Consider the following 24,777-nt stretch of genomic DNA (forward strand, 5'->3'; position numbering starts at 1 on the left):
AGGTATGTGGTAGGTGCTAATTAAATTATGTATGGTCAAACCATTAATAGATGTGAGACCTGAATGAGATGTGCACATTTGGTCATTAACGTGATATACAATATATACTACCATTGTACTGTTAATCAACCATGAATAACAGATGTGGTTTCAGAGGCTTTTATACTGTTTTAAGTCATCTAGACTATGTTCTGACTGGAGATCTGAATTCCTTGGGTCGATTTGAGTATTTCATCACCCTAAAATTGCATCATGAAGGTCTATGGAAGACTGTTTCATTCAGCGTCCTACTGATTTTATCTATTTTGTTTAAAAAATATTTTAAAGGGATTTTTTAACTTTGCGGATTCATTCTTTTTTTTCTACACACTTACTCTGTACCTTGCTTCTGTGACTATTCTACCTGTAAATCAGTATTTTGACTGAGACATTAAACAGAGATCCTCCTTGCATGTGCAGGTAATGTAGAAGGTCATGGCACTATTTGAAGAAGAGCAGGGAGTACTTCCCATGTCTTGACTAACATTCTTCCCTTCAGCAACATCACCAAAAACAGATCAAATGGTCATTCATCTAATTTTCTGTTTGTGAGATCCTGCTTTATGTAAACTGCCTACTGCACCTCAGAAGTAATTTATTGGTTGCAAAGTGCTTCGGGACATTTTGTTACATAAATGTGTTATATAAATGCAAATATGGTTTTCTTTGTAAATAGATCTGTTAGTTTTGTTCTGCATGGAGTTATCAGAGGGTGTAGCACATTCCATCTTTCAAAGTAAATAAGAGCATATTGGTGGGCATCCACTATGATTTCTATTGGTTAATACCATGAGTAGGGGTAATTGTTAATCCTGTGGCATGCTACTCTACTCCTGCTATGTATAAGCATGTGGGTTTTGGGTTCATAGGAGATTTGGTCTGTTATGGAAGATGCCTTTTGCTATCAACACAAAACTTTTTAGAACAGTAATACAAACTGAGTAGGAGCCTGGCTCTTGACTTTAGATATGTGAGCCAATAAGTAAACTGTTAGTTTCTCTCAAAATCACAATTGCTGTATACTGGACAGTATTATTTTTTTTAGAAAAAAGTTCTTGGGTAACATTCAGCATTTATGTTCTTGCCCTTTTCCCACAAAACTTTATCCATCATTTATTTTCTACGCTTCCCAGTTTGACATAACATAATTCATGTATGGTTCCATTTTGGTTCAGTCGTTCTTTAAAAGCAATTTAAAATAGAACCCTTGTATGCCTAAGAGAAAACAACTAAATATGTCACTATACACAGTACATAACATTTTAAATTGCTAAGTGTTGGAAGTCAGGATAAAAAATAGATTTTGCATATGTTGAGTTTTTATATTAAAAATTATGAAATGCATTGTTTAGATCTATTATTTATAAATTTGTTTTTGGTATTTGGGTGACACTGGCAAGACGGTATTTATTGCCTATCCCTGGTTTCTGAGGGTGTAAAGAGTCAACTACATAGTGTGGGACTGGAATCTTGTGTAGACCAGACCAGCTGGAGGTGTCATTCCCTGAAGGGCATTTGTAAACCAGTTGGGTTTTTACTGCGACCAGACAACAACAATTTGTATTTACATAGCGCCTTTAACGTAGCATAAACGTCCCAAGGCACTTCACAAGCATTGAGACAAATTTTGACACCGAGCCACATGGCAAAAGCTTTGTCAAAGAGGTAGGTTTTAAGGAGCGACTTAAAGGAAGAGAGAGGTAGAGTGGCAGAAAGGTTTAGGGAGGAAATTCCAGAGCTTGGGGCCTAGGCAGCTGAAGGCACAGCAGCCAATTGTGTAGTGGTGAAAATCAGATGTGGTCAGAGCCCAGAATTGGAGAAGCCAGAGATCTCTGAGGGTTGTCGGACAGGAGGAGGTCACAGAGGTGGGAGGGGCATGGCCATGGAGGGATTTGAACACAAGGATGAGAATTTTAAAGTTCAGGCGCTGCTGGACTGGGAGCCAATGTAGGTCAGAGAGTACAGGGCTGGTGAATGAATGGAACTTCATGTGGGTTAGGCATTCATGGTCATTATTTGGTGCTAGCCCATAACTACCAGATTCATTTAATTTATTTTCACAACTTGCCATGGTAGGATTTGAGCTTGCAGCCAATCCAATACCATAACCACTAGGCTAACGTGTCAAAATATATTCGTAATATTTTTAACAGTGCTACATGTACTTTCCACAATAAAGCACAAATATAGATGATTAAAATGGATATGTACATATTAAATTACTTAAGTTACTGCACTGGGATAAGAATATTTGATCTCTCGGTCTCCATTTACCAAATGCTTTATAATGGGCAGCAACTTGGGCGCTGATTACAGCATGCGAATTTAATGTCATGAGAAGTGTACAGCTTCATTCATAACTGCATCCTCCAGTGCCTCCAGCACCTAGCTTGTTCCGTTCCGGTAGCACCTCACCTCTTAATATTCTATATATATGATTTATAAAGCATTTCAAAGATAGGTATTTATACGTTCTGACCTTGTTCTGCGTTGTTGGAATCCTCGCTTGACAGTACAACTCGGTTGCTCATTTTTCCGCTCTAGCCCATGACGGGATTTTTTCAACAACTTCGTTAATGGGAGGTCAAGATTTCTGAATACCCTCCAAAAATTGTAACACCGAGTTGCAGTTCACAACTATAGCGCTAATAGGGACTTAACATACAATTAGCAATTAAATTTAAGCTTTTCGCAGTTTGATAGATATTAATGCAGATTATGTAGACCCTTCACTAGTGCGACGCATTATCCATGATTAGCGACTGCAGCTAGAATACAGAAGCTGTTTGATAGGATTCTGCATATATATTTACAATACAATTTGTTTTTAATCGGCGAGGTTTTTGGATACAGTGAACCCATTCTGACCTCATTCTACTACATAAGGGGTTAGATGTCTTAATATCGAAACACAAAAATAGTAAATTTACAAATTAGTAAGTTTGGGCGACCAGTGCGAAAACAGACTTAATTTCCGAGCTTAAATGCTGGAAACACTCAGCAGGTCAGTTCGGTTCTGTGAAAGGTCATCGACCTGAAACATTAACCCTACCTCTCTCCACATATATTGTCTGACCCGCGGAGTGTTTCTAGCATTTTCTGATTTAATTTCAAATTTCCAGCATCTGCAATATTTTGTTACATGTAATTTTTGTCTTCGATGTCATTCGGCACTTGAGCTGTAATGGCGTAGTATTGTTTGCTTGTTTTTAAGCTCAGTGTTTTGATGCAATAGTAGTGATCGATCTCCACTCCTGGATATGTTTCTTCGAAAACTTAATCGCACTGGTTGGTTAACAAAGACGTCATTGTACAGGAAGGAAAATGTGAAGAATTGATAATCCATTTCCTGTTATTTGCACGGTTGAAAGTGCGTTTCCTGTTAGCAACCCAGAAGGTATAGAACTAATGGCGACCCTTTTCCTCGGTAGGGTACGCAAATGGATGTCGCGATTGTGAAAAAAATGCGACGACCTAACTACTACTGATCGTGACTCAAGTGAGTATAAATTATTTCGAAAGACGGTGTTTCGGTTTTTTCTTCCTCAGCCAGCAAGAGATTGGCCTGCACAGTTAAGATTACGTAAACGTCGACTGATCAAGAGCCACTGCTACAAACGTAGGGTCCGATCTTTCCAGCGTTCTTGGGCGCTATAACAGTTTGCGTGTTCGACTTTTTTCTTGAATGCACATATGTACTCGGTTTGCAAGATATTGGCCAGCAAGTGCCGAATGATAAAATTGTAAAAACAATCTTTCGTATTCGAGTTGGCCTAACTACTTGCATATGCTGAGGAACTTGCTCCAAACAAAAAGCTGTCCATTTTTGCAGATAACGAATAACTGCAGATTTAAATTTAATAACATATGCACATAAAAGTATTTGTATTGAATATATGTTGAGAACAAGTGCAAACAAAGTTGTGCACCTGTTAACATGTTCAACTTGGTGGGAGGGGCAACAAGGCGGACTGCAGCTTGTACTACAGTACAGGTAGACTATCCTTTATCCGAAAACCTCGGGACCAGCCGTGTTTCGGTTTTAGGAAAATTTCGGATTTCGGAAGGTGCGCGAAAACACTTCGGTTTTCAGAGGTAATTTGGTTTTCGGGAGTGCGGATAAAGGATACACTATCCCTTATCCGGCAGCGTCGGGTGATGCTTTGCGCCACTTTCGGCTTTCAGAGGTTTTCTGGTTTCGGATGTGCGGATAAAGGCTGGTACACTTACGCTGAGCGATTTCGGTTTTCAGAAGTGCGGAAAAATGCTACACTATCCCTTATCCAGCTAGGCCTGTAAGTCGCGCGCCACTCTGGTCATGTCGTGCGCACGACTTACGCTGACCGAAAAAATCTTCGGTTTTTAGAGGGTTTCGGTTTTCGGAAGTCCGGATAAAGGGTAGTCTACCTGTATTTTGTCAGGGCAGATAGTGTGGGCCAATGCGACCAGAGCAAATGCAAGTGCTCCCTTGAAGGAGGGTGACTAATACACGACGAGTTGCCGGTTCAAACTAAGAGTGTGTAGATAATGTTAAATAACAATTTAATTATCAGCATCAACTAGGCAGGCAATGGTCTGGTCTATATAGAAAGCCTCAAGCAAACTGGTGGATACTATGTGATTGTGCTCCATGGTCACACTAGGATCTGGAACAGTAGCAAGCAGTTGGAAAGACCCTGCACAGTGATCTTGCACATCCTGGATGGTTGATTTTGCCAGGTCAAAATGCAGCTTATAAGCTTAGAGTTTAAATTGTTTTATTTATATTTTAATTCTATTCATGAGTTGCCCCTACTGTACAAGCTATATCATTTCTAATTCTTTCAGCAAAGGACATCATAGCAGTCTTTCAGTCCGTCAAGCCTGTTCTGCCATTCAATTAGATCATGGCTGATTTTTACCTCCACCCCATTTACCTGCCTTTGCTCCATATTCCTTGATACCCTTATCTAAGAAAAATCTCACTCTTGAACATTTCAATTGATCCAGCATCCACAGCATTTTGGAGGAGAGAGTTCCAGATTTCCATTACCATTTGAGTGAAAAATTGCTTCCTGATTTCACTCCTAAATGGCCTAGCTCTAATTTTAAGATTATGCTCTCTTGTCTTGGATTCCCCCACCAAAGGAAATCGTTTCTCTGTAGCTACCTTATCAAATCCCTTATCATTTTAAACTCCTCACTTAGATTACCCCTCAACCTTCTAAACACAAGGAATAAAAGCCAAGTTTATGCAACCTGTCCTCATAACCTATTCCTTTAAGCCCTGCTATACTTCTGGTGAATCTGCACAGTATTCTTTCCTGAAGTTCACTGCCCAAAACTGAATGCAGTACTCCAGATGGGGTCTGACAAAGGCTCTACAACTGAAGCATCACTTACTGACTTTTGATTTCCACCCCCCTTGAGATAAAGGCCAACGTTCCATTAGCCTTTTTGTACCTGTGCAGGAGCGGTTAGTGATTTGTGAACACCTAAACCCCTTTGTTACTCCACAGCTCCTAGTCTCTCACCATTAAGAAAATATTCTAATTTATCTTTCTCCGATTCAAAGTGAATGACCTAACACTACCACACTGTGCCTACTAACTTTGTGTCATTTGCAAACTTGGATGTACAATTCTCTCTTCCTTTACAGCCGTATCAACTTGTCCTGACACCTTCAAAGATTTGTGTATGTGCACCCCCTTTAAAATTGTACTGGCAGGCAGTATTTTCTCCTTCTGAATGCAAATTGGCTGCTATTCTACAAGTAATTTTCCAGTTTTTCCTGATAATTGTTATTTTCCAAACATTGATATGAACTAATGGGTCAGTCTGTGACTGCGTCTGTCATTTTTTTGAGAAAAGGCATCCGAATTGCTTGCTTTCCAGCCTAGCAAGATCTCCTCAATATTTATTGACTCCTTCGTAATGACTGTTAACACCTCAAAAAATTTCAGCCATTGTGATCCTTAGTCCCCTGAGTTAAGTAGCTATCGTCCCTGGAGATTTATTTGTTTTGAGCCCTTTTAGCCCATTAGGACTTCCATAGTATTTAAGTTGGTCGTTGATTCTACTTGGATTATCACTAATTGTGAAAGCTATGCTTTCCCTGGTGAATATATGGAGGAAAAATCAATTAGTAAATTAATTGTCTTATGGTCATACTCTACTTGTTCTGAAATCATTTCTTGCCTCTGGATCTCTCATGGTGTTGTGGATGGTAAATCAGAGGATATTCTGTTCTTTAATGACAGAAAATGATATCATGTAGTACATAATGCTTTATATAAGTAGAGGAGTGTTAATATCTTGATAATCCTTTTCTATCTGTCTAGGTGTAAACAACTGTCTGCTGCTATGGTGAATCTCTGTTGAAGTTGGTTTAACCTTTTAAGGTCCAAGTCTGCGCACCAGAAATTTGATCTTGTCCTTGCTCAATTACTCTCTCTGGAGAAGTAATGTAATTAGGTACATCTTGAGATCAATTGGAGGCCGATTGCTGTTGCTCTTGAAAGTTTGTCTTAACAATATATATTTTAAAAGGTGCTATTTGTCATTGGTAGGTTCCTGCCCCATTCAGTTGTGATTTTTTTGTTTGTTTTTTAAAATTTGATCCAATTGAATGCAAGTATGGGCAGGGGTTGGTCTTGATGTTGTGAAATAGAGAGCACAGCTGCATTGTTAAATCTTTTGTTTCGGTATTCTCAGTAGAAAGAAGAGAGCACAGTTGGTGAATTAGCCACTGGACCAGCAACTCGGAGGTTGTGAATTCAAAGCCCAATTGTGAAATTCACCTCAATAATTCTAGTAATTTGTGGGCTAGCCCCAGAAAAAAAAAACCAACCCAGGGATTGTCATTAAAACCCAACCAGTTCATTAATGTCCTTCAGGGAAACTGCCACCTCTGTCCAATGTGGTCTGCACATAACTCTGGTCCAATACTTTGTGGTTGACTTTTAGTACCCCCTGAAGCAGCACAGTTGTACAAACAATCATTTCAAGAAGTAGTCCCCCCACCAACTTCTCAGAGCAGCTAGGGATGGACAATAAAATCTGGCCTTGCCACTGCTGCCCGAATCCCCAGAAGGAAATGACCAAAGGTGTTGTAGTCACTCTTTTTTAAAATCTTTCTTTCTGTGAGGTAGGCTCCTCTCTGAAGTAAAATAGTTTTTATGTGAAACTTTTACACAAAAAGGCTCCTTTAAATTGATCTGGTTTGTTTTCAAATTATTTGAACAACCTCGTACTGTTACAGTCTCAACTAAGAGACACTTAGACATTTGTACAGAGAAAATAGACTTTTGCTGTAAATAATTAAGCATACTTGGAGTAACCCCTAAACGGTATCATTTTTCTAATCTAGATTATGTATACATATGCTTACTAAGTCTTCCATAATAGTGTGCACTTCCTCTTTCTCTCTTTCTGATGTTTGGTTCAAAGTAAAACAGCAGCAAATCAGAACTGCAGAGGTAGGGAAAATATGAATCAAAAGTGAGGAAAGTAGCTTATAAAACACCAATGAGAAACTGTTAAGAACTTATGAAAACATTCGATCCTAAGTGACCAGGTAGAGAAAGGAGAACCAATCAAATTGCTCCCAAAATTCCAAGTCCATTTGTCCATCATGTTTCTCGCTATTTGAATTTGTCTTTAAACAAAGACATCAAATATTACATTCCACAATAATAAATTTGTCTTTTTAATATCTTCATTAAAACTTTATTTAAAAGAGCTCATACCTCTTAAAATGCCTGAGCTTGTAGTTTCACTCTGCAATTCCTTGAATGTTGCAGTTTGAGTGAGTGCAGAACACGTATCATATAATTGAATGGTAGAGCACAAAACAAGACATTTGACCCATCAAGTTTTTCTCCACGAGTTACCCATTCTCCTGCATAATCTTTATATTTATCTTTTTCATACAAGTTTCTAATTCCCTGTTAAAAGAACTTTTGAACTTTGCTTCAACAATGGTTTGTGGTGAAGAATATTTTTTCTAGCCTCCCCTTTTTAATTCTGTTTGTGGTCATAAAATGTATGCCCTCTTGTTGTATCTTGCTGACTAATGGAAACAATCTAGCATTATTTACCTGATCATAACCCTTCATAATCTTGACCTCTATCAGTTCACCCCTCATTCTCCGCTCCAGTGAACAAAGCTCTAACTTGCTAATTCTCTTTCAAAACTGCAAGCACTCATCCCATGTAACATACAAATTAATCTACACCTTTTCATTGAAATTTATATTCTTCCTATAATGGGATGACCAGAACAGCATCCAACATCCCAACTGTGGCCTAAATATGGTCTTGTAGAAATTCATATTACCTCATTGCTTTGGTACTTTATGCCTCTATATTTAAAAAAAAAAATTCATTTATGGGATGTGGGCATCGCTGGCAAGGCGAACATTTATTGCCCATCCTTAATTGCCCTTGAGAAGGTGGTGGTGAGCCGCCTTGAACCGCTGCAGTCCGTGTGGTGAAGGTACTCCCACAGTGCTGTTAGGTAGGGAGTTCCAGGATTTTGACCCAGCGATTGATGAAGGATCGGCGATATACTTCTAAGTCAGGATGGTGTGTGACTTGGAGGGGAACTTGGAGGTGGTGGTGTTCCCATGCGCCTGCTGCCCTTGTCCTTCTAGGTGGAAGAAGTCGTGGGTTTGGGAGGTGCTGCCGAAGAAGCCTTGGCGAGTTGCTGCAGTGCATCCTGTAGATGGTACACACTGCAGCCACGGTATGCCGGTGGTGGAGAGAGTGAATGTTTAAGGTGGTGGATGGGGTGCCAATCAAGTGGGCTGCTTTGTCCTGGATGGTGTCGAGCTTCTGGAGTGTTGTTGGAGCTGCTCTCATCCAGGCAAGTGGAGAGTATTCCATCACACTCCTTACTTGTGCCCTGTAGAGGGTAGAAAGGCTTTGGGGATTAAGGAGGTGAGACACTTGCCGCAGAATACCTAGCTTCTGACCTGCTCTTGTTGCCACAGTATTTATGTGGCTGGTTCAGTTAAGTTTCTGGTCAATGGTGACCCCCCATGATGTTGATGGTGGGAGATTCGGCGATGGTAATGCCATTGAATGTCAAGGGGCTGTGGTTAGACTCTCGCTTGTTGGAGATAGTCATTGCCTGGCACTTCTGTGGCGCGAATGTTACCTGCCACTTATCAGCCCAAGCCTGAATGTCGTCCCGGTCTTGTTGCATGCAGGCATCGACTGCTTCATTATCTGAGGAGTTGCGAATGGCACTGAACACTGTGCAGTCCTCGGCGAACATCCCCATTTCTGACCTTATGTTGGAGGGAAGGTCATTGATGAAGCAGCTGAAGATGGTTCGGCCTAGGACACTGTCCTGAGGAACTCCTGCAGCGATGTCCTGGGGTTGTGATGATTGACCTTCAATCACTACAACCATCTTCCTTTGTGCTAGGTACTCCACGACTCCAGCCAGTGGAGAGTTTCCCCCCCCCGATTCCCATCGACTTCAGTTTTACTAGAGCTCCTTGATGCCACACTCGGTCAAATGCTGCCTTGATGTCGAGGGCAGTCACTCTCACCTCACCTCTGGAATGCAGCTCCTTTGTCCATGTTTGGACCAAGGCTGTAATGAGGCCGGGAGCAGAGTGGTCTTGGAGGAACCCAAACTGAGCATCAGGGAGCAGGTTATTGCTGAGCAAGTGCCGCTTGATAGCATTGTCGATGACAGCTTCCATCACTTTGCTGATGATTGAGAGTAGACTGATGGGGCGGTAATTGGCCGCATTGGATTTGTCCTGCTTTTTGTGGACAGGACATACCTGGGCAGTTTTCCACATTGTCGGATAGATGCCAGTATTGTAGCTGTACTGGAACAGCTTGGCTAGAGGCGCGGCTAGTTCTGCAGCGCAAGTCTTCAGCACGATAGCCGGGATGTTGTCAGGGCCCATAGCCTTTGCTGTATCCAGTGCGCTGAGCCGTTTCTTGATATCACGTGGAATGAATCGAATAGGCTGAAGACTGGCTTCTGTGAGGAGGAGGTCGATATGGATCATCCACTTGGCACTTCTGGCTGAAGATGATTGCAAACGCTTCAGCCTTGTCTTTTGCACTCAAGTGCTGGGCTCCACCATCATTGAGGATGGGGATATTCATGGAGCCTCCTCCTCCCGTTAGTTGTTTAATGGTCCACCACCATTCACGACTGGATGTGGCAGGACTGCAGGGCTTTGATCTGATCCGTTGATTGTGGGATCGCTTAGCCCTGTCTATAGCATGCTGCTTCTGCTTTTTAGCATGCATGTAGTCCTGTGTTGCAGCTTCCCCAGGTTGGCACCTCATTTTTAGATACGCTTGGTGCTGCTCCTGGCCTGCTCTTCTACACTCCTTATTGAACCAGGGTTGGTCCCCTGGCTTGATGGTAATGGTAGGGTGAGGAATATACCGGGCCATGAGGTTACAGATTGTGGCGGAATACAATTCTGCTGCTGCTGATGGCCCACAGCGCCTCATGGATGCCCAGTTTTGAGCTGCTAGATCTGTTCTGAATCTATCCCATTTAGCACGGTGGTAGTGCCACACAACACAATGGAGGGTGTTCTCGGTGTGAAGACGGGACTTCGTCTCCACAATGACTGTGCGGTGGTCGCTGCTACCAATACTGTCATGGACAGATGCGTCTGCGACAGGTATATTGGTGAAGACGAGGTCAAGTAGGTTTTTCCCTCGTGTTGCTTCTCTCACCACCTGTCACAAGCCCAGATTGGCAGTTATGTCCTTCAAGACTCGTCCAGCTCGGTCAGTAGTGGTGCTACTGAGCCACTCTTGGTGATGGACATTGAAGTCCCCCAACCAGAGTACATTCTGTGCCCTTGCTACTCTGTGCTTCTTCCAAGTGGTGTTCAACATGGCGGAGTACTGATTCATCAGCTGAAGGAGGGCAGTAGGTGGAGCTTTCCTTGTATGGGACAAGCTTGATGGACCAGCTGGTCCTTTCCTGTCCGTTATTTTCATATGTTTGTGTATATATCAAGGATTCCATTTTCTATTAGTTGGCCTTATTTACTTGTGCTACCACATTTAATGATGTGTGTATCTGCACACAAGTCCTTCTATTTCTGTGCTCCATTTAAAATTTTAACATTTAAGGTATACTTCATTTTTTCACCAAATGTATCAGCAAATTTTGATGATATTCCCTTAATTCCCAAGTCCAGATGATTTATATATTCATGGTAATTAAGTATGGCCCGAACACCATTCACCAAATCATTCCAGTCTGAGAAACTTCCTTTTTTCCCTATGCTGCCTTTTTTTCTGCTCCCCACGCATCTCTTTATCCATGTGGCCACCTTCCCCTCAATTACATCTGCCAACATCTTTGCTATTTCTATCAAATGTTTTTTTTAAATCCATGTAAACCACATCCACTGCAGTTCATTATGATGCTCAGTTACACCTTGACTGTATGGGACAAGCTTGATGGACCAGCTGGTCCTTTCCTGTCCATTATTTTCATATGTTTGTATGCTAGTCCAGTACTATAACCACTAGTCTACCGTCAAGTTGGCTGTCATGATCAGCAGTGAGTGTTAGCTATTGAACTGCAGGTGCATCGTGGCTGAGCCCAATCCTGTTCTCGCTCAATGTTCTTGCATACAGACTTCACTAGTGTCATTGGACAGCAATCAAGAGTGAGAAGCCTGGACATTGAGATACTCCTACCAGCACTGGCTGAATTAGCTAACTCACCATTGTCCAGGGATTGAAACTGGAACACAGTATTTCCACTCTGCATTGCTCAGCTAGCCACTGGATAAATTCCAAGTCATTTGAGAGCTGTATTGTCTTTTTAAAGGGGTGGAGCTGATGTTGGATGTTTGCTGGTTGGTACAAGCATAGCAATAGTCCTCTGTGTTGATACTCAACAGGTAACCCAGGACACCAAGTTACTATAGATGTAGTTTACTACCTATAGTGTAATACGACACTTGAACTGCTCATTGTACTTTCTTCATTTACTTTTGAGTAGGTAATGTACAAGACCATAAGCCAGATAAAGATGGGTTACAATTAATTGACAATTTGTCACAGTAAGGGAGCACATTAGTTTCATTTTGATTATAATTAGTATGTTCAACTCTTGTTGATTTACTTGAACAATTTAGAGACTGATTCTGAGCTTTTATGATTGTTATTTTGCATCTATGCTTGTTGGAATTACTTTTTTCAATGATTTGAGCATTTATTTTTCAGTGACTTAAGCAATATTTTAAAATTTGAATGCTCCACACCTGACTTCTTTCTTCTAAAAATAGCTGTTATGCATTTATTGAAATTAATAAAAGCAAGAGTTTAAAAGGTTGCTGTGCCTGAACTTTGTTTATCATTTTGGCTTTTGATAGTTTTTAATATGGTACAATAAAAAGGAATAACTGCAAATGATGGAAATCTGAAATAAAAACAAAATTACTAGAAATACAGTCAGCATCTGTAAAGAGGAAAGACAGGTTATTATCACAAGACAGTTAAGGATAAGGAAGGCCATTTAGCCCATCTTAGTTCATCCACCCACAAAGATCCTAAAGTCGGCCCATTTCAGCAACCAGCTATTTCTTAAAAGATTCCAAGGTTTTTGCTTTCAGCTCTTGCTGGATACCTATTCCACCCGTTGATCACTCTGTAAAGCAGAATTTCCTGACATAAATCATAAATTTATCTTTTACTAGATGTCAGCTTTGGCTCAGTGGGTAGCGCTCTCGCCTCCAAGTCAGAAGGTTGTGGCTTTTCGTTTTGGCTTGCTCCAGAGTAAGCCCACTCCAGAGTCTTGAGCATAAAATCTAGGCTGGCACTCCAGTGCAGTACTAAGGGAGTGCTGTACTATTGGAGGTGCCATCCTTCGGCTGAAACGTTAAACATATGCTCTCCAGGTGAACGTAAAAGATCCCATGGCACCATTTGAAGAAGAGCAGGGGAGTTCTCCCATTGTCCTGGCCAATATTTATCCCTCAATGAACTTTATTAAAACAGTTTAATTAGTCATTTATTGCTGTTTGTGGGACCTTGCTGTGTGCAAAATGGCTGCCACATTTCCCTATACAAAAGTACTTCATTGGCTTTAAATCGCTTTGGGACATCCTGAGGTTGTGAAAGGTGTTAAATAAATGCAAGTTCTTTGTTTCCTTTTTACTAGTTTGAATCTGTGTCCCACTCACACAAATTAACAGAGTAATTTTCTGGGTTTACCTTTTCCATTTCCTTAACTATTTTATAAAATTCTATAAGATCACCTCTCCAACATCTCCGTATCAGACTGAAATACTCAAGGTACTCCACTCTTTCCTCATAATTCAGACCTTTGACTTTAGGGCTCTGCCTTTAGCTCTTCTGTGCACTGCGTCCAGCTTGAAAGTCTCCTTTCTGTCTCCGTGACCAGAACTGGACGCAGTACTCTGGGAGCAATCTGACTAGAGCCACATAGGGTTTGGTCATCACTTCCCTGACTTGTCTTCAAGTGCTTTGGCTACATAGTTTAACATTGTATGGAGGTTCTGATGGAGGTTGCACACCTGAATGGTCGTAACCTGTCTTTTCCTTGTGCGGATGCTGAGTGACTTATTTCTTCAGCACTTTTTTATTTTCATTTAAGATATATTTTCTTTTTCTAAAGGATCTGTTAAATATTTTAGGATAGTGGTGGAAATTTTTAAAAACCTGATTAGATTTCTCTTTTTTTTTAAAAAGTGACCAAAATTCTCCTAGACTATTGTAAATAAATAATATTTTTGTCACGAGCATTCTAACACAACCATAGAGTGGTGCGATTCAGGTTTGTGACTGGAGTTCCACAGACTGCAGATTTCAACCATGGTGTTGTGGGAAATTGCTAAATGGAAGCTGATGACTTTCCTACAGAGGGACAAAAATAAAAATGGCCAGAAAATTTTCTCATAGCCCTTTCATGTTTGCTCTATATTGGGATAACACTGCCTCCAAATAGGATTCTCTTGCTTTTCCACTGTCATAAAAGAAGAAAAAACAACAGTGCTGATTCTGGCATGTTCTGCTGATGGGCAAGCCATGTACAGATGCAGAGGGACACGGAGAGCAATATGCCTGAAGAAATCTGTAGGAATGGGGAGGCAGTCTATTCGAGGGTTTTGTATGTGTCCTGAAAGACTCTTAATTAATTAACTTCTTTTAAAGAGTTGTTATGATTAAGTTTTTCTATCTTATTATTCTGATTGGCATGCCAGTCAAGTATGCCATCTAGTCGATGCCAGCACTGAACAAAGAAGCATGTTTAGCCTGCTTTCAGTGGATACAAGTGTGCCAAAGTTGTGCAATCTGTTGCGTTGAAATGTTGTAGTTGTTTTCTGCCACTAGAGGGACATTATCATTCCTAGTTCTTTGCGAGTGTCTAGTGGAAGGCACTCTAATGCAGTATTACAGAACTAGACTGAGACTTTTACATTGCTGATGTAAGTTTTTGCAGTTTGTTAGTGGAACAGTATAATGAACAATTTTGTATTCCTGTAGCTAGTATAATATCTTTTAGTATTCTCAATTCACCTGGATTATTTTTGTATGGTCCCGCTTGTATTCACCAGGAAAATCCTGAGCAATATTCCTTCTCTAAAGTTATCCCAAGTATAATCAATGACGTCACCATATATGAGATGAAAATTCATTTCAAAATAAATCCCTAGGGATAGATAGTATTTATCCCAGAGTGCTTAGAGATGAGGGAGGCGATTTGTTAGACACAGACCATCATTGAGGGAGTCAGTGGATACTGGGGAGGCACTAGTAGATTGGACACAGGCTAATGTGGTGGCCATATTCAAAAAGGGTGACAAAATAGACACAAACAAGTACTGATCCATTAGTTTTATTTCCAGTCCATGTAAAATAATGGAATGGATTATCAGGAGTAAACCTGAGTATCCTAGGTACAACATAACCTAGTTAATTGCAGTCAGCATGGATTCAGATGGAGAAGATCCTGCCTGACCAATCTCCTTGACTTATTGGAGGAAGTAACAACCCTAGTGGCCTGTGATCAGCTGTATAATGTGGGGTACTTCAGCTTCCAATAGGCTTTTGATAACATTCTATGCAAAAGGCTATGAATTAAGCTCAGAGCTTGGAAATGGATAATAAACTGGCTGAAAGGTAAGAAACAGTGAGTAGTTGTTAGAGGAGTTATGTCAGAATGGGGAAAGTACTAAGTGGGGTGCCTCAAGGCTTAGTGCTGGGACCTCTACTGTTTCTAAGTTACATAAATGTTCTGGATTCAGAAACTTGATGCAAAGTGATATATGCAGAAGATACCAAACTAGGAGGAGTAGTGGAATCAGAGGAGGCACCTCAGAAATTACAGAAAGAGTTGGACAAAATATCTAAGTGGGCAGAACAATGGCAGATTAAATTAAATACAGACAAGTGCAAGTGCTACACATTGGAAGAAAAAATAGATAACACATGCACACATATGGTGTTGAAGTAGCTAAGGATGAAGTTGAAATTTACTACAATGGTTCCAGGAATGAGGGAGTAGGGATTACAGTAACGTGGATAGACTGGAGAAGCTGGGGTTGTTCTCCTTGGAGCAGAGAAGGCTAAGAGGAGATTTAACAGAGGGGTTTAAAATCATCACGGGTTTAGATAGAACAACTGTCTCCAATGGCTGAAGGCTTGACAATGAGAGGGCACAGATTTAAGGTGATTGGCAAAAGAACCAGAGGCGATATGAGGAAAAGCTTTTTTATGCAACGAGTGGTTAGGATTTGGAATGCACTGCCCGATAGGGTGGTGGATACAGATTCAATAGTAGCCTTCAAAAGAGAATTGGATAAATATTTGAAGGAGAAAAAATTGCAGGGATATAGGAAAAGTGCAGGGGCGTGGGACTAACTGGATTGCTCTTCGAAAGAGCCGGCGCAAACTTGATGACCTATGCTGTACGATTCTATGAAAGAGACCTCACAGTCTTGGTAGACTCAATACTAAATTGATAACACTCAACAAAGGTAATAGGACATTGAACTACATAGCCAGAACAGTAGAATATAAGTCAGAGAAGATAATCAAACTGTATACTGCTCTAAAATAACAACAGAAAATGCTGGAAAAACTCAGCAGGTCAGGCAACATCCGTGGACAGAAATTTGAGTTGACGTTTCGGGTCGAACCCTTCTTCAAAACTGGAAAGAAAAGATGGATCGGAGGCAGGGCTGCGATCGGACAAAAGAATTAAAGAAACAAAAGAAGTAAAAAAGAGACAATGAAAGGTGTTAGAAGCTAGATGAGATGGTGATAGGCTGAGATTGGGTGTAAAGTGTACTGGCAGGGCAAGGGATAGCTGCCAGGTGTGAGAGCGAAACAAAAGGAAAGAGGAGTGGGGGGGGGGGGGGGGGGGGAAAGAGTGGAAAAATTACAAGAAAAAATGAAATAGGGGCCGAGGTTATGATCTGAAATTGTTGAACTCGATATTGAGTCCGGAAGGCTGCAGAGTGCCTAATCGGAAGATGAGGTGCTGTTCCTCGAGTTTACGTTGAGCTTCCGTGGAACAATACAAGAGGCCAAGGACAGTGAGGTCCGAGTGGGAATGGAGCTCTAGTCAGACTGCACCTTGAATACTGCATCCAGTTCTAGTTGCTAAGAAACAATAGATGCATTCAAGTGCTGGAGATAGTGTAGAGAAAAGTCACTAGACTGATTCCTAGTGAGTTATGATGAAAGACTGGATAGACCTAGGCTTTTCAGCTTGGAAAGGAGGCGTTTGAAAGGTGCTCTTAGAGAGGTTATATTAGATAGTTAAGAATATGATAAAAGTTAACCTAAAATATTACCTTAACCTAGAATATTACCTTAAATTAAACTGTGGGCGTAGAACTAGGTGACACGGATTCAAATTAGTAAAAGATGCTTTTAAGACTGATATTGAACATTTGTGGTGGACAACTGGTTTTGCGATTCATTGCCAGGTCTGGCTGGGCCACATAAAACACTATAGGGTCCTGCTGTCCTCTGCTAAAACTGCTCACTATACCAGGATCATCCTGGAATGTAAAGATAACCCCCGGCTTCGCTTCTCCATTACAAACCGTCGTCTTAAACCCTTCCACCCTTCCCTCCAACAAGTGCGAGGAGTTCATGACTTGTTTGTCACTAAGATTGAGACTATCCATTCAGCTGGCTCTACCACTTACCTCCCTTCCCCTGGCCCACCAGGCTAAACTTCCCCTAAGGTTCCCCCCTGCCCTAGCCTTGAACTCTCATCGTTCTCTGGTTTCTCGCCCATATCCCCTCATGCCCTTTCCGAGCTTATCTTGTCATGAGACCCACTTCCTGCTCCCTCGACCCTATTCCCATCAAACTGCTGACCATCCAACTTCCTTTCTTAGCTCCCATGTTAGCTGATATTGTTAATGGTTCCCTCTCCTCAAGTACTGTCCCCTCCCCTTCAAATCTGCCGTCATCGCCCCTCTCAAAAAACCCACCCTTGACCACTCTGTCTTTGCAAACTACCGCGCTATTTCTATTCCTCTCCAAAGTCCTTGAATGTGTTTTCACCTCCCAAATCCGTGCCCATCTTTCCTACAACTCCATGTTTGAATCCCTCCAATGTTCCCGCCCCTGCCACAGTACTGAAACGGTACTTCTCAAAGTCACAAATGACATCCGATGTGACTGACCTTGGTAAACTCTCCTTCCTCATCCTTCTTGACCTGTCTTCAGCCTTTGACATGGTTCACCACACTGTCCTTATCCAACCCCTCTCCTCTGTCATCCAGCTGGGTGGGACTGCCCTCGCCTGGTTCCATTCTTATCTATCTAGTCATAGCCAGAGAATCAGCTGCAATGCCTTCTCGTCCCGCTCCTGCATCATTGCCTCTGGAGTCCCCCAAGGATCTATCTTTGCCCCCCCCCCCCCCCCCTGTTTTTCATCTACATGCTGCCCCTTGGCGACATCATCTGAGAACATGTCAGGTTTCACATGTACGCTGATGATGCCCACCTCACCGCCACCTCTCTCGACCCCTTCACTGTCTCTAATTTGTCAGACTGCTTGTCCGACATGCAGTACTGGATGAACAGAAATTTCTTCCAACTAAATATTGGGAAGACCGAAGCCATTGTCTTTGGTCCCTGCCTCTAACTCAGTTCCTTAGCCACAACTCCATCCCTCTCCCTGACAAATGTCTGAGGCTGAACCAGACCGTTCGTAACCTTGGTGTCGCTTTTGATCCTGAGATGAGCTTCTGACCACATATTCGCTCCATCATCAAAACCGCCTACTTCCACCTTCGTTAACTTCGCCCGACTCCGCCCCTGCCTCAGTTCATCTGCTACTGAAACCTTCATACATGCCTTTGTTACCTCTAGACTTGACTATTCCAGTGCTCTCCTGGCTGGCCTCCCAAATTCCACACTCTGAACTTGAGCTCATCCAAAACTCTGTTGCCCGTATCCTAACTCGCACCAACTGCACTGGTTGGGCCGAATGGCCTGTTTCTGTGCCGAATATCCTATGTAAAGTCCCGTTCAACCATCACCCCTGTGTTCGCTGACCTACATTGGCTCACGGTCTGGCAACACCTCAATTATAAAATTCTCATCCTTGTTTTCAAATCCCTCCATGGCCTTGCCTCTCCCTATCTCTGCAACCTCCTCCAGCCCTACAACCCTCTGAGATCTCTGCGATCCTCCAATTCTGGCCTTTTGCGCAGCCCCGATTTTAATTGCGCCACCGTTGGCGGTCGTGCCTTCAGCAGCCTGGGCCTTAAATTCTGGAATTCCCTTTCTAAAACTTTCTACTTCTACAATAGTAAAATACTGCGGTTGCTGAAATCCGAAATAACAACAGAAAATACTGGAAACACTCAGCAGGTCAGGCAGCGTCGAGGAGAGAGAAACGGAGTCAACGTTTCGAGTCGGGGCCATAAATAAATCTAAGTTGTTCTGACAAAGGGTCCCCAACTTGAAACGTTGACTCTGTTTCTCGCTCCTCGATGCTGCTTGACCTGCTCTCTACTTCTATCTCCTCCTTTAAGACGCTCCTTAAAACCTACCTCTTTGACCAAGCTTTTTGGTCATCTGTCCTAATGTGGCTCATGTCAAATTTTGTTTGGTAAGGCTCCCATGAAGCAACATGGGATGTTTTACTACGTTAAAGGTATATATAAATCTAAGTTGTTATTAGCCAATGTTTTTCACACACAGAGTGATCAATATGCAGAGTGCAGTGGAGGCTGTAGTGTATGTACCCGTCTACCCTTAAGGAAATTATTGTATGTAACCGTTCACCTTTAAGGGAACTACTTTAAGTGTGGCACTACTTGTTTGGCTTCTGTATACTGTAATACCGACAGTGACCACACCAGTATATAAGTGTTGTGACAGGATAACTGGGGCAGATTCGCCCGGACCTTCGAATAGTAAAGACCTGTTGTTATTTCTGAAGTCTGTGTATTTATTAACTGCACAACCCACAGACTTTACAGTGGCGACGAGTCCGATCGTACCCTGCGGCAAGATTACCAAAGCAAGAAGAGCGTCGAAGAGAGGCAACCGCCCTCGTCGTGCTGCTGGAAGAAAACACGAGGCTGCAGCAGGAGAAAGGTGGAAGACTTTAGCAACAAAAGCTTCTGTCTGCAACAGGCACTGACTACCCTTCTACCACGGTACAGAGTGAGCCGATCAGCAGGGAACAAGGCGGCCGAAGAGACTGTGAGTAGGGGAAGGTGTAGAGAATATCCGGAGGATAAGGGCAGAGCACTCGACCTCGGTCGAGGGGGAGCTGAGCCGGTCAAAAGTCGGGTCCAACGGCGTCGGGTGACAGCCGGACCGCGATCGGCGGGAAAAATCCGGGCAGCGACCGCAGCCACGAAGCGCTGAGCCTGCGAGTAGGCGTGGGAAGAGAAACCCAGCCGCAGCCGGGGAGGGAAACACCGGTCTGCGAGAGGGCTGAGGAGGCGAACGGGAACCGTGCGGGTGAGAGCCGGGTGCGGAGAGAGAGACTGCGAGGAGCCAGTCCAGCGGCTGAGCTGTTCTCCACCAACGGGGTACTCAGAGCCGGCAAAACCGAACGTGCGGGAGTGGGAGAGAGACGCAGCCGAAAACGGGGTGAGAGACTGCGCGAGAGCCAGTCCAGCGGCTGAACTGTCCTCCGTTAACGGGGTGTACCCAGCGCCGGTAGAGCCGTGCGGGCGGGAGGAGAAGACAGAGCCGAGTAGGGGGAGCTGTGCGAGAGCCAGCCCAGCGGCTGAAGCTGTCCGCTGCGGGGGAAAGCGTACCCCTTCCACCAGGAAGAAACGCGGGAAGCCGCCATTAGGCGGAGGAGCCGACAGAAGCGGGAAACCGCCATTGAAGTGGGCGGGGAGAGAAAGGAAGAGCGGGAAACCGCCAAATTCGCGGGAAAAGCCGCCATCTTAGAAAAAAAAAATACATAAGAATTTAAAGAAATATTTGTGTTGTACCCAAAGAAAGGAAGATGCCTAAGCGTGGGGACAGCAACGATTTTAACTCCGAAATAGAAGACTGGCCCACGTACGTGGAACGTATTGAGATACATTGTAAGGCTAACAAAATAGCTAAGGAGGAAAAAGCTGTAACCTTACTTAACATGATGGGTGCGAAAACATTCGGGTTGTTGAAACATCTCTCTCCAGCTAAACCGGCGGATCAGACTTTCGAGGATATAGTAGCGGTGCTGAAGGATCACTTGAACCCCACACCGTTGAAGCTGGCTGAACGATTCAGATTCTATGCGAGAACGCAGAAGAAAGACGAAAGCAACGCGGAATACTTGGTCGAACTGCGGAGGCTAGCGAAACACTGCCAGTTCGGAGGGAATCTGACAGAGGCACTGCGAGACAAGTTCGTATGTGGATTGTCCAAAGAAGGGACGCAAAAGCGACTACTGGAAGAGAACAACCTCACACTTGACAGGGCTGTCCTTATAGCCGCATCATACGAAGCCGCAGCAAAAGGAACGGCGGTAATGCAGCGGAAGGCGGTGGCACTAGGGGTGGACCACATCACCTCGAGGACTACGAAATGCTATCGTTGTGGGAAGACAACACACGACCAGAAGCGTTGCTGGGGTAAAAACCAAGAATGCCGGAAATGTGGCAAGATCGGGCACATAGCTAAAGTGTGCCGGTCAGGAACGACGTACAACAATAACGAGTCCTCACAAAAATGGTACAGAAAGGTACAAGAGGCGACTAGGAAGAGTCTGAAGGAACAGAAGTCGGACTCACACTCCAAACACAAAGGACTGGACAGTCTGAGAATCCACAACGTGAGCAATGAAGCCGACCGACAAACTATTTGGATAACGTTACAGATTGAGAAGGTCCAAGTAAAAATGGAAGTAGACACCGGATCGGCGTTGACTGTCATGAATAAGCATGACTATAAAAAGTTTTTCAAGCATATTCCACTACGGAATACGGATCTAGTGCTGCAGACATACACTGGGCACAAAGTATTCCCCATCGGAAAACTAGAGGTCAAGGTGAGATACCAGGATAAAGTTCACCACCGGTTAGATCTGTATGTGTTGCCTGAGGGAGGTCTACCACTTCTGGGACGAGAGTGGATCCGAAAAATAAAGGTGGACTGGCATGCACTAAACACCATGACGGTGGAGTCCGAAAAAGAGGATGTCAAACCTGAACGGTTGTCCAGAATATTAGACGAAGCTAAAGAGGTATTCCAGCAAGGACTGGGAACGCTGCGAGGTATTAAAGCAAAGGTCAAGATTGCAGAACATGCAAGCCTAAAGTTTTTTTAAGGCCAGATCGGTACCGTACGCAATACGACCAGCAGTAGAGGCAGAACTAGAAGAACTTGAACGATCAGGGGTTCTGTCAAAAGTAGACTGGAGTGAGTGGGCCACGCCCATTGTTCCCGTCATGAAATCCTCACCAAGTAATAAGCCAGGGGGACCGGGGAAGGTCCGTATCTGCGGAGATTTCAAGATCACAGTGAATCCGGTACTTCACACGGTACAATACCCGCTTCCGCGGATTGAAGATATTTTTGCTTCATTGGCTGGAGGGAAGCACTTCACGAAGATAGACTTGGCTCAGGCATATTTACAGATGGAGGTTGAGGAAGAGTCACGCCAATACCTCACCATCAACACTCAGAGGCTTGTATCGCTATAATAGACTGGTCTTTGGAGTAGCTTCGGCGCCAGCAATTTGGCAGAGGGCCATGGAACAGGTGTTACAAGGAATTCCAAGCACGCAGTGCTACTTAGATGATATTCTAATCACGGGAAAAGATGAGGAAGAACACCTCACGAATTTGAAACTGGTACTCACCAGGTTGAAGGAGTATGGCCTTCGGGTTAATCGCAAGAAGTGTGAGTTCTTCCAAAAACGGATCTCATACTGCGGTCATGTCATTGACCGAGAGGGACTGCATAAGTCACCGGAAAAGATAGAAGCGGTCGTGAAGGCCCCCGCTCCAGGAAACGTGTCACAGCTAAGGTCATTCTTGGGGTTGATTAATTACTATCACAAGTTTCTGCCAAATTTATCTACGGTGCTGCATCCGCTAAATGAGCTGTTGCGGAAAGAAACACCATGGAGGTGGAGTGATGAATGCAAAAAGGCTTTTCGCAGGAGCAAGGAGTTGATTACCTCTGAAGAAGTGTTGGCTCATTTCAACCCAGCATTACCCCTTCGGCTAGCTTGTGATGCTTCCCCGTACGGAATTGGGGCAGTACTTTCGCACAGACTACCAAATGGCTTGGAAAGGCCGGTGGCATTCGCGTCCCGATCATTGACACCAGCGGAAAGAAATTACGCCCAGATAGATAGGGAGGCCCTCGGTCTTGTGTGGGGCGTGAAGAAATTCAACCATTACCTGCAGTGTAAGAGGTTCACATTGCTGACGGACCACCAGCCGTTGGTGTCCATATTCAACCCAAACAAGGCCGTTTCTACCATGACGGCACAAAGGTTACAAAGATGGTCAGTTTTACTTGGGGCACACCAGTATGATATTGAATACAAACGGTCCAAACAGCATGGAAACGCTGATGGGCTATCACGCTTGCCATTGCCGATGGTAGAAGAAGCGAGGACAGTGGACCCAGTAGAGTTGTTCCACTCATCAATAGTGGAGTGTCTGCCGATAACACACTCAATGATTGAGAATGAGACAAGGAATGACCCGACTCTTTCACGAGTCTATGATTTAACGGTGGAGGGATGGCCAGCACAGTGCGAACCAACACTGCAAGCATTCTCACAGAGGAAAGAACAACTGTCAGTGTGTCGAGGAACCCTGATGTGTGGGTCTAGAGTGGTGATTCCACCCAAACTCCAAAAGAAGGTACTCAAGGAGCTGCACGAAGGACACCTGGGTGGCGTAAAGATGAAGAATCTAGCAAGGGCGTTTGTGTGGTGACCAGGCATCGATGGGGACATAGAGGAGATCACGAAGAATTGCCTAGGATGTCAGAGGGTTCAGAATGCGCCACCACAGGCTCCTCTGCACCCATGGGAGTGGCCCTCATCTCCCTGGCAAAGAGTACACATCGACTTTGCTGGTCCATTTATGGACTCGATGTTCCTAATAGCGGTAGATGCCCACTCCAAGTGGCCAGAAGTAATTAAGATGACCACCACCACGACGGAAAAAACCATCACGGTGTTAAGGACTATGTTTGCTCGGAATGGCCTGCCAGAACAGATCTGTTCTGACAATGGACCGCAATTTGTATCTGAGGAATTTAAGAAATTCTTAAAGAGCAATGGGGTTAAACATTACACGTCAGCCCCATACCATCCCGCCTCCAATGGATTGGCTGAAAGGTTTGTCCAGACCTTCAAGAAGGCCGTAAAGGCCATGAGTAATGAAGACATAAGTTTACAGCATAAGGTGGATAGTTTTTTGTTGGCATACCGAAATGCAACCCATGCGGTCACAAATCAAACTCCCGCGATGATGTTTTGTAATAGACGCCTACGATGTCGGCTGGATTTACTCAAACCAAACGTCAGAAGGGACGTAGAGAACCGGCAATTCCAGGGCATGAACGAAAGGGCCACTAGATCCTTCCAGACCGGTCAACGAGTTTTGGCCCGGGACTATCGTACTGAGAAATGGCAGCCTGGAACGATTGGAAAAAGGCTAGGCCCGTTGATGTACACTGTGGACATTGGAGACAATATAATAAGGCGCCATGTTGACCAGATCATAGGGTCCGCCACAAATGGGCCCCCGACTTCACCACCTTACCCGGATAAGGTTGAGACTGAGTTACCCAGAACACCTACGTCCGATCTGGTAGTTCTGGAGTCAGAGGAACCTGACACTGTGCTTCGAGCCGATTCAACTTTACCAGAAACACCTACTAGCCCGCTTGGAATGACGACACCACTGCGGCGTTACCCGGACAGAATCCGGAAACCTCCCGAAAGACTGAATCTATGAACTGTCTTAAATAAATCTGTATATATATATATGTGATAATGTATGTCCACTATGGACTCAGTATGTTGAAAGCTAAAAAGGGAGGATTGTAGTGTATGTACCCGTCTACCCTTAAGGAAATTATTGTATGTAACCGTTCACCTTTAAGGGAACTACTTTAAGTGTGGCACTACTTGTTTGGCTTCTGTATACTGTAATACCGACAGTGACCACACCAGTATATAAGTGTTGTGACAGGATAACTGGGGCAGATTCGCCCGGACCTTCGAATAGTAAAGACCTGTTTGTTGTTATTTCTGAAGTCTGTGTATTTATTAA

General features: G+C 43.6%; 1 protein-coding gene across 2 annotated transcripts in view; it reads left to right on the forward strand.

Annotated features, from left to right (window-relative positions):
* LOC147116957 (meiosis-specific coiled-coil domain-containing protein MEIOC-like) overlaps positions 1 to 24,777 on the forward strand; it is a 101,470-nt gene that overhangs the window by 10,347 nt on the left and 66,346 nt on the right. Inside the window, exon 2 of one of the 2 annotated variants that reach the window (XM_085987450.1) lies at positions 3,471 to 3,538. The gene's annotated coding sequence lies outside the window, so the exon portion shown is untranslated. Of the gene's footprint in view, positions 1 to 2,779; positions 3,539 to 24,777 lie in introns of those variants that run through there. The other variant, XM_085987449.1, reaches the window with a different exon arrangement.

This window comes from Somniosus microcephalus, chromosome 5, assembly GCF_052327205.1.
Source record: "Somniosus microcephalus isolate GS21.2 chromosome 5, FLI_Smic_1.0, whole genome shotgun sequence".
Taxonomy (NCBI): Eukaryota; Metazoa; Chordata; class Chondrichthyes; order Squaliformes; family Somniosidae; genus Somniosus; species Somniosus microcephalus.